Source organism: Frankliniella occidentalis, unplaced genomic scaffold (genome assembly GCF_000697945.3).
Source record: "Frankliniella occidentalis isolate FOCC.00 unplaced genomic scaffold, Focc_3.1 Scaffold176, whole genome shotgun sequence".
In the NCBI taxonomy this organism is placed as follows: domain Eukaryota; kingdom Metazoa; phylum Arthropoda; class Insecta; order Thysanoptera; family Thripidae; genus Frankliniella; species Frankliniella occidentalis.
The window spans coordinates 104,121-112,578 of NW_026267302.1; the positions used below are offsets into that span (position 1 = coordinate 104,121).

General features: G+C 51.0%; 1 protein-coding gene across 3 annotated transcripts in view; it reads left to right on the forward strand.

The window, feature by feature from the left end:
- Nucleotides 1-8,458, forward strand: part of LOC113209983 (caskin-1) — a 73,925-nt gene that overhangs the window by 10,024 nt on the left and 55,443 nt on the right. For 2 of the 3 annotated variants that reach the window (XM_026427766.2, XM_026427767.2), the window contains exon 1: nt 2,457-2,950. The exons of the other annotated variant lie outside the window; for it this stretch is intronic. The gene's annotated coding sequence lies outside the window, so the exon portion shown is untranslated. Of the gene's footprint in view, nt 1-2,456; nt 2,951-8,458 lie in introns of those variants that run through there. 3 annotated transcript variants of the gene reach the window in all.

Genomic DNA, 8,458 nt, shown 5'->3' on the forward strand with positions numbered 1-8,458 from the left:
CTCTCTCTGTCCCTCTCGCCTGGGCGGATTAGCATTGCGTCGAGCGCAATCAGTTAGCTTTATTGGGTCCTTTCGTCTCGCTCCGCCTGACCAGAGCGCCAGTGTGGCGTGAAGCCAGTTACAGTTCTCTGGCGGCCGGGGCCTCTGTCACTGACCGGCGGCCGCGTCAGAGATGTCCCTCCCGAGGTCCAGCGCAGAGGAGCAGGGATGCTGCCGCGGAAGCGACCGCCTCTCCAATGGAATGCCACTCTGCTATGGAACAGCTCTGGATCTTTTTATTTTTTCTCTCATATATATATATCTCTCTCTCCCTCCCCTTTTCCGCTGTTCCGTACCTCTCTTATAGTTGTCATTCTCTCTCTCTCCCGCTCTCTGCTGCACAAGATCGAATGGAGACAACATTCCATATGATTTTTGATCAATGACAAAACTAACAAAAACCGCAGACTGTGCGTATGGTTTATGTAGTAGTTACACGCATATTTTTTTTTCGTAATACCACGAGAGCAACTAGAGAACCTTGGTGCACTCTTGACCCTGCTGGTATTCGAACCTTCGGCAATCTAGTCACGTCGTTCGGCTGATGCCGGGCCGGCCGGTAGTGGTCAGCCGATAGGGTCAAAAGTTCGACCGCACAGGTGCCGCCGGTCCGACGCGTATTAATTCACGGCTTCGTTAGTTTATTGGCTCCTCTGACCCAAATTATCAATTAACATCCATTAGCGATTTGCTGACCACTAGGCCAGGGGGCCGGCCCGGCCGCGGCCGTGACCTTGAGGTCAGAATGACCGCGTCTAGCGGATCGCACCTCCTCTGTGTGTGTGTGTGTGTGTGTGTGTGTGAGAGAGAGAGAGAGAGAGAGAGAGAGAGAGAGAGAGAGAGAGAGAGAGAGATATGGGGGGGGGGGAAGAGAAGAAAAGAGGTGGTCGACTCGTCCACCTGTGGGCGGGGGGGGGGGAAGAGAAGAAAAGAGGTGGTCGACTCGTCCACCTGTGGGCAGCAGCAGGACAGGACCTCCCTGATCCTGCCAGACTCGCACCTGAAAGAACCGTGTGGTGAACGGCTCGCAGCACAGGGCGACACACTAGCTGGGACACTTAGAGAAACGAGTACAACTATTACTAAAAGAGCAAAAAACACTGTGCATGTTGTGTTGTTTGCACGGGGGTATAGAGGGAAAGGGGGGAGGGGGCGGTGCGGTGTATCTAAAGTTGCCTCCCAACAGGGTCTTTGTTGATCAAATTGCCTCTATCTAGTCTAGTAGTCCACTGGTGGCCCCCCCCCCCCCCCGCCCCCCAATACACCTGATTGTTTGTACCCTGTGTAAGGCTTATTGCTAAATGGCTTACTCCCGCAGCCTGAGAACGTATTACAAACTCAGAGGTGTCTGACAGTCCCCGTGAAGTGAGGAGTGATACGTGAGTTTAGTGGCAGTATGTAGTCCTCTGCATTCCTGTCTTATTTTTGTTTTCTGCACAACTGGTTACAAAACGTTACTCGCACGCCATCACGCGCGCAGAGTGACACAGCGTGACACGGAGCGCTCTGACAGGCTCCATGCCCTCCGGCAGGACATGGATCACGCGTGTTCTTACTCTGCTCTGTTTTCGATCGAATTTTTAAGTTTTAAATTTAAAAAAAATGTAAAAAATACTCAAATGTTAAGCTTTTGCTTGTTGTTGTTGTTGTTGTTGTACCCCTTCCGATGGCCAAACAGCAGACTGAAGTTATTACTTGTCCTCTTTCCTTAAAACATTCCGATAAAATGTGCTGGCAGGATCCCTTGGAGGATGCCTTGGAGGACGCTTTACAGGTTCCCCAGGTAAGTCCCCTGGAGGATTCCTTGAAGAATCCCTGGAGTATCCCTTGGAGGATCCCTTGTGATCCTTTCGAGGATCCCTTCGAACGTCTATTGACGCATCCCTTGCAATATCCCTTTGGAGGAAGGATCCATTGGAGTATCCCTTGGAAGTATCCCTTGGAGTAGCCCTTGGAGTATCCCTTTGAGGATCCCTTGGAGTGCCCCCCCGGGTATTCCCTCGGAGTATTCCCTTGGAGTATCTCCTGGAGTATCACTAAGGAGGATCCCTCCCCTTATGGGTCGGCTGCAGTCCGCGGCTGGGCCGGGCCGCAGCAGCAAGGTGTAACTGAGGCACGCGGGCGCAGGGCAGGGCCACGGGCTGGGCGCGGCGGCGCACTAGGGATTTGATGATCCCTGTTTTGGAGCGCGCCGAGTCGAGCCGGAGCCGGACCAAGCCGAGCCGAGCCAGCCGTGGCGGGGGCCGAGCCGGGCGGCGTGGCCGGGTCCCGTCCAGTGCCCCCTCCTTAGGCCCCTCTCCAGCTCGCGGCTCACCGGCCAGGACTCCGATCGTCTGGTGCAGCGGCGGGGCGTGGCGGGGCGTGGCGGGGCGTGGCGGGGCGTGGCGGGGCGCCGCTGGCGCGGTGGAGCTCCCCGTGGGCAGTGGCCGGCAGTGCCGGAGCCGCCTCGCTGCCTGGACGTTCGTTGCTCCCTTCCTGCCGCGAGGCGTTGTAGCGCGCCGCGTTCTCCTACCCGGTGCAGCCGACGCCAGGCGCGAAACAAAACGACCGTGTGCCTCTGTGAATTCTCGTTTGTGAGCTGACTGCCGTTGTTCGTTTCGTCCGTCATGTTGGTGTTCCTGTTTCAACTGTCGCTCACCTTCGCGGTGTTCGTCATGATGCTGTACCTCGTCCTCCGGCTGGGCTGCCGGTACGTGGTGGGCATGTGCTCCACTCTATGAAACCGTCACACATCACACTCCCTTGGATGGTTCTCCTACTGGAAAGCCTACCTAGTACAACATCCTGGAACGCCGCGTGTCTGTGATAGCCCCGGCGTGTCAGTGTATCGTCCCTGACGGAGAGAACGCCCCTGCGAATCTGTTTTGTGCCTTCATATCATCGTCTCAGAGGTGTGCATCAACAGTGTCAGGTGAGCTGAAGCATCATGGAAGCATGTTCGTTATATTTTCATCTTAAACATCGCGGGCATCGTGCCACCTTGCCGGCCGGCGAGCGACCGTGCGTTTGCTTGTGAACGTGTGTGTGTGCAGCCTGTTGACACATTCCGTGTGTCGTCTGCTCCTACTTATGGAGAGAAAGAGTACGTTCCTGTTGTCGGCTGGTGCTGGTAGCGGAAAAACACACTTGTTGCTCTTTCTCTCTCACTGTCTTTCCCTCTCTCTATTTTCTCTTCCATTGCCTTCATTTTTCCAATTCTCTACCATGTTCGCTCTCATACGTCCCGGCGCTATAAGCGTACTTATTACACCTGTAGACCTTCTGGACTGTATCACGTGTAAATCCTGAAAGTTGTAAAGTAATGGTCCTGCAGAGCCTTAAATTCATTGCATTCAGTCAGACTTTTTTAGCATTTAGTAATTTTGATCGAACCGACAGTCCAAAACTAAAAAGAATGACAGAAATGCATAGAAAAAAGTCCTCTTAGCGAGAAAGCGCGCCAGGGAAATGATATAAAATAGCTGGAGCAGGTTTTTATGCGATGGGTGTTACGGGGTGTCAACGCGTCCGGTTGTGTCGTTGTGTCTCTGTTTTGTGTGTGTGCGCGCGTGTGTGTGTGTGTGTGTGTGTGTGTCTCACGTCTTTTTAAATGCTTTCCCCCGGACGTTCGCGAACGCTTCTGTCTTTCTGACCCTTGGTCTTCCCTTCCCTGGATGATATATGGAAAAAAATCTACATCGGGATGCTGGTTTTTGATTGCAAGCCTGCAAGTCGGCGACTGCATTTCGGAAAGCCCATAGAGCATCACTGGGCCGTTCTATATCCCTGATGATGTTATATCCCGTCCACTCGAGTTTTGCAATTCAAAGCAGTGTCTGGCACTGCATTCTCGAATTCCACTGCAAGGGCATCCAAGGACACACCTTCCTTCGGTACCGGTCCCTGGGCTCCTTGCTGCGTGTGGTCGCACTTCTGTTCAACACGGACGCTCTCCTGTTGCGTTCCCACAACTAAAGTTTTACGATGAGATTATTCCAGAGGAGGCGGTGTAAAATCACGTCATCCACTTGATGACGCTTGGCTCTGCCGAATCGTCGTCATCCCGCCCGTTTGGACTTACAAATCCATCTGCACCTAATGGGCGAACGCGCCGTCCCGTCGCCCGAAATCCCGTTCAGTGTCCCCGCATGTCCCCTGGCCTGGAGTCTTGGAGCGGCGCCGCCTGGAGTCCAGTCGCCTGCTGGAGTTCTAAACTGGAATGCAGGCCTGCGTCCGAAACGCACGTCCTTATCAACTCCAGCGCTGCCCGAACGGCCGGCCGCTCGGACGCAGTCTGACATGGCTATTAGACAGGCCGCATGCCTTTGAAGCACGTAACTGAACAGGCCTTCGGGATTGGCTGAGCGGCAAAATGACACTGCTGCGTCTTCAAAAAAAAAAAAAAAAAATATCACCGCGGACGTTTTACAGAAGATATGACAAGATTTGTAAGGAAAATCACTAAATCACTACTGCTTAATTTCTGATAGGCCACGCTCCTATGCCTTTAACGCCCCACAAGCGGTCTGCAAATCACAATTTCCTTCTCCGAGTCACTGACTTCCAGTAGCGTATTATTAGGAGATACCGGAAAGGCAGGCAGGAGTCTGCCACGGTTACACAGAGTGCGCTTGCCTGGAAGCGGAGTTTCTTGTTTCTGTCTTCTTATTGCAGAGTCCTAGAAGACTAAGCACTCTACTTATCACAAAAGGTGTGAAAGGAGCTTGCACTTGTCTTTTTACTGCTTTCTTCTGCACGAATATGTACAAAAATAAAACACTTGCAAGAAGATTCTTTTTTCAGACTTTAGAAAACCTTGTAATTAGAGGGAATGTTCTGCTTGTGTGTCGATTGTGATCTCCAGGCACACCCCCTGCTAATGAATCTTTCCTGCCTGAATTATCGACTCATTTGGAATCGATACGTCGAAATGCCAATCACGATGAATAGTATGGGTGCAATCAGGGTTGCAATCGGGTGCAAGCTGGAGCAAAGTATGGATGAGTGCGGTTTCACGAGTCGTGTGCGCTGCTAGCTTGCTTATCAAATGTATCGTTTCATTTACCGCCTGCTGCCGTCACAAAAAAACAGGGCATCCTTACAAAAAAAGTGTTTTTTTTTTTTTTTTTTTCGTGAGAAGATTTGATTGCGAAAAGAAAGTCAGAAGTTGTCAATGTTATAAAATATACAAAAAAAAATGAAAATAATAGGTCCACCTTTAGGTCCCTTTCGGAGATGGCCTATAATGCGACGCGACTGTGGCTAGCCCTGGCCCGGGTCCAGTTTGTGCATCGTCTTCCTAGTGCACTACTGGGCGCCACTCTGTTTCGCATTCGTTTCCACCCGTTTCTCCCTCCCGGTGGCCAGCGTGCCCACGCGCCGCCCCATAGCCCCGCTTGTTTTCACTAAGGCGGTATTGGCCGCACGGCAACGCTTTATCCGCATCGCTGGACAGCGCTTTCATGCCTGAAATGGCCGCAGGGCATATTTGCTAGAAATCAATCTTTTTGTTTTCTTTTATCGAAATATGTCGCTTAATTTTGTATCTTATTGCGTCCTTGTGCGGTTATGCGTAGTTGCCGCCTTCCTGCGTTCAGGTCTCCTGCTGCTCATGCGAGGTTCAAAGATCACACTGGAAAAAAAGGGTGTAAATTTGTCACTCACCTGCAGGTGTGCGACAGAATTTTCCCACACCTGTGGATATGTGCAATGTGAATGACCATTCACACCTGTGGACGGGTTATATTGTTTCCTTTTTAAGTGTTCGAAACTCTTTTCGGTCTTCCTGCGAGTATTTTGTCGCCCACCTGCAGGTTGTGAGTATTTTGTCGCACACCAGCAAGCGTCTGAATCTTTTCACTCAACTACGCGTACACTTTGATTTAGCATCATCAGCTCTAGCGTATTAATGATGAGGTTTAAAAAAATGTTTATTAAAAGACGGAGACGCAAGACGAGACAGGCACTACTTGGTTCAACGCCATTCCGTTTGTTTTGATCGGAATGCCCGGCTCCTGTCCAGCCATTCCTGATTCATTCTCTGACGTTATCGCCGCTGAGATTTCAAGTGAGGTGGCGTTGGAAGCGGCACGCAGCATCAGCGTGAGGCACGCCACTCCGAACCCTGAACACTGAAATCGCTGGAGTGACGTGTCCCATCTAAAAAGCGAGGGACGGAATTTATCTTTGCCTAAATTAGAGAGCTATGTTCGGTTTCGTCGCTCAATATTTAAGTAATTAAGGAACATCGATCCATTTGGGTGGCGATTTCGAACCATCGCTCTTCTTCTAAGCGACGTTTGTCATTCAAAAAAGGCAATTTTCTAAAATCATTATTCAAATAGAGCGACGAAGTCAAAGCGCTGCAAGAGAGACTAAATTGCGAATCCACAAGAGCGACGCGCCCGTGACTCCTGCATTTGCAGTGAAGCGCGGTCGGTATACTAGAAACCGAGTATATTTTTCACGGTTTCGCGAGGTTTTTCTTTTCGGGCTGCAGCCCGTTTTGAATTGGAGTTATTAGAGCAAAACATATGAATAATACTGACAGGGAACTGAAACATATGTACCTCATCTGTCAGTGAGTAATTCTCATGGTAATGATCTTTTTCAATTGGCATAAACAGCTCATCTGCCCACAACTCCCAATGTGCCCCTCCTCCCCCCAAAAATCACTCCCGTCTCTTTCCTTCTTGGCGACTTCGTGTTTCGGAAAACCTACCCCAATCCAACTTCACTATAAAGTGATGCTGGCCATGTGGACTACAGCGTTACGTTATGCACCGCTGCCGCTCGCTGGCGCGCACCTTTCACGCGGCACTTTTCTTTTTTATTATTATTATTTTCACGCACCTGTCCCGCCTTGCCGCTCCAACAGGTCGAATCGCTCGCACCGCGCCCAAATACTATTCCCGAGAGCCCCCCCGGAGTCACGTCCTCGCCTCGGTCGCGTGCGCTGATTGGTCGCGTCCGAAACTTTGTTTTGTATCCCGGCCAATGGGAGCGGTCCATGGCCTCCCGGCCTGCCGCAGCATCGCGTTTACAGCCCCAGTCAGGCGGGTCCCGTTTGATGCGTTCGCACCTGGGGCAGGCCCAGTCCCCGCTGGGGGGACCGGACAGGGGCTCCTTAACTTAAATTAGAGCAACGAGGCGCACACAAACTTCTGAAAAATTATCAACAACCACCGTGCCCGTGTTCAATTACGGTCGCCGAGCGAGCCGGCATAGCGCGTGATGGAATGCCAGATCTACACAACGACAACGCGTCGCTAACAGTAATTCCCTCTCGAAGAAAAAAAATAAAAAAAGGCAAGAAGTGCTGCTCTCTCAAAGATGTGTAGGTGTAACGTTGTGTTTTTATCGAGTTCTGATAGATCTTAATATCTGGGTGCACACGCTAGAAGTGACTGCTTGGTTTTCAAGCAGATGTGGTAATTTCCGAGGACTTTTTGCTTGAAAATTACCGCTTTTGCTTAGAAACCAAGCAGTCACTTTTAGCGTACAGGGTGCATAGCTTTTGAATAGAATGTTATGTATCAATTCATCAATTCGTAATACGTCACAATTGTTTTTTTTTTTGTTTTTTTTTGTCTGTCGGCCGGCAATCTTTCTGTTGTTTTGTGTCACATGTGCGCATCATCCACCCGTAAATGTTTCTCAAATATCTTTTTCTTCCGATTAATTTAGCGCCTCTAAGTTGGGGACGTCTCTATAAATTGGCAGGACGACGGACGCACTTTGAGCGGCGACATCTTCTAGATCGGCTAGATCGGAGGACAGCGTGACGTCTGCGGCGCGGCGGCCACGGCCGGGCTGTAGCACATGCCGTTGGAACAGGTTCACCGGTCAGCGGCGGCCAATGACTGGTCTGATACGACGAACTGTATCCGTGAGAGAGCCGAGCGCGTCTCTCGGGATCGGAACCTGATGGAACACCTCGGTAATAAATAAAAGACTCATCGCCGTGGACCTGGCTGGGTGTTTCCCTCTGTCGGCCAGCTCTTCACGATCTTTCTCTCTCTCTCTCTCTCCCTCCCCTATCTCTCTCTCTCTCTCTCTTTCCCTCTGTCTCTCAATCATGCAGGCTGCACTTCGCTGCACTTGCATCCCCCATCTCTCTGTATAGGAGCCGCGGGAGTAAGCTACAATATCGAGAGTAATCGAGGCGTATTGTTCGATTAATCGAAACTATGCCGACGGCGTGCGCGCGCAAGGCGATGTACACTTTGCTGCTGCTGCCGTTGATGTTATTGATGCTTCCGCTGTTGTTGTTGTTGCAGCCACCCGTCAAATTCTTTTATATTCTCCGTTATTTCCTTATACCGCCTTTCCCCATTAGTGTGCACATTTTCCGCCGCTACCGCCTCGAATTAATACATTGCGTTTATGGGAGAGAGAGAGAGAGAGAGAGAGAGAGAGAGAGAGAGAGAGAGAGAGAGAG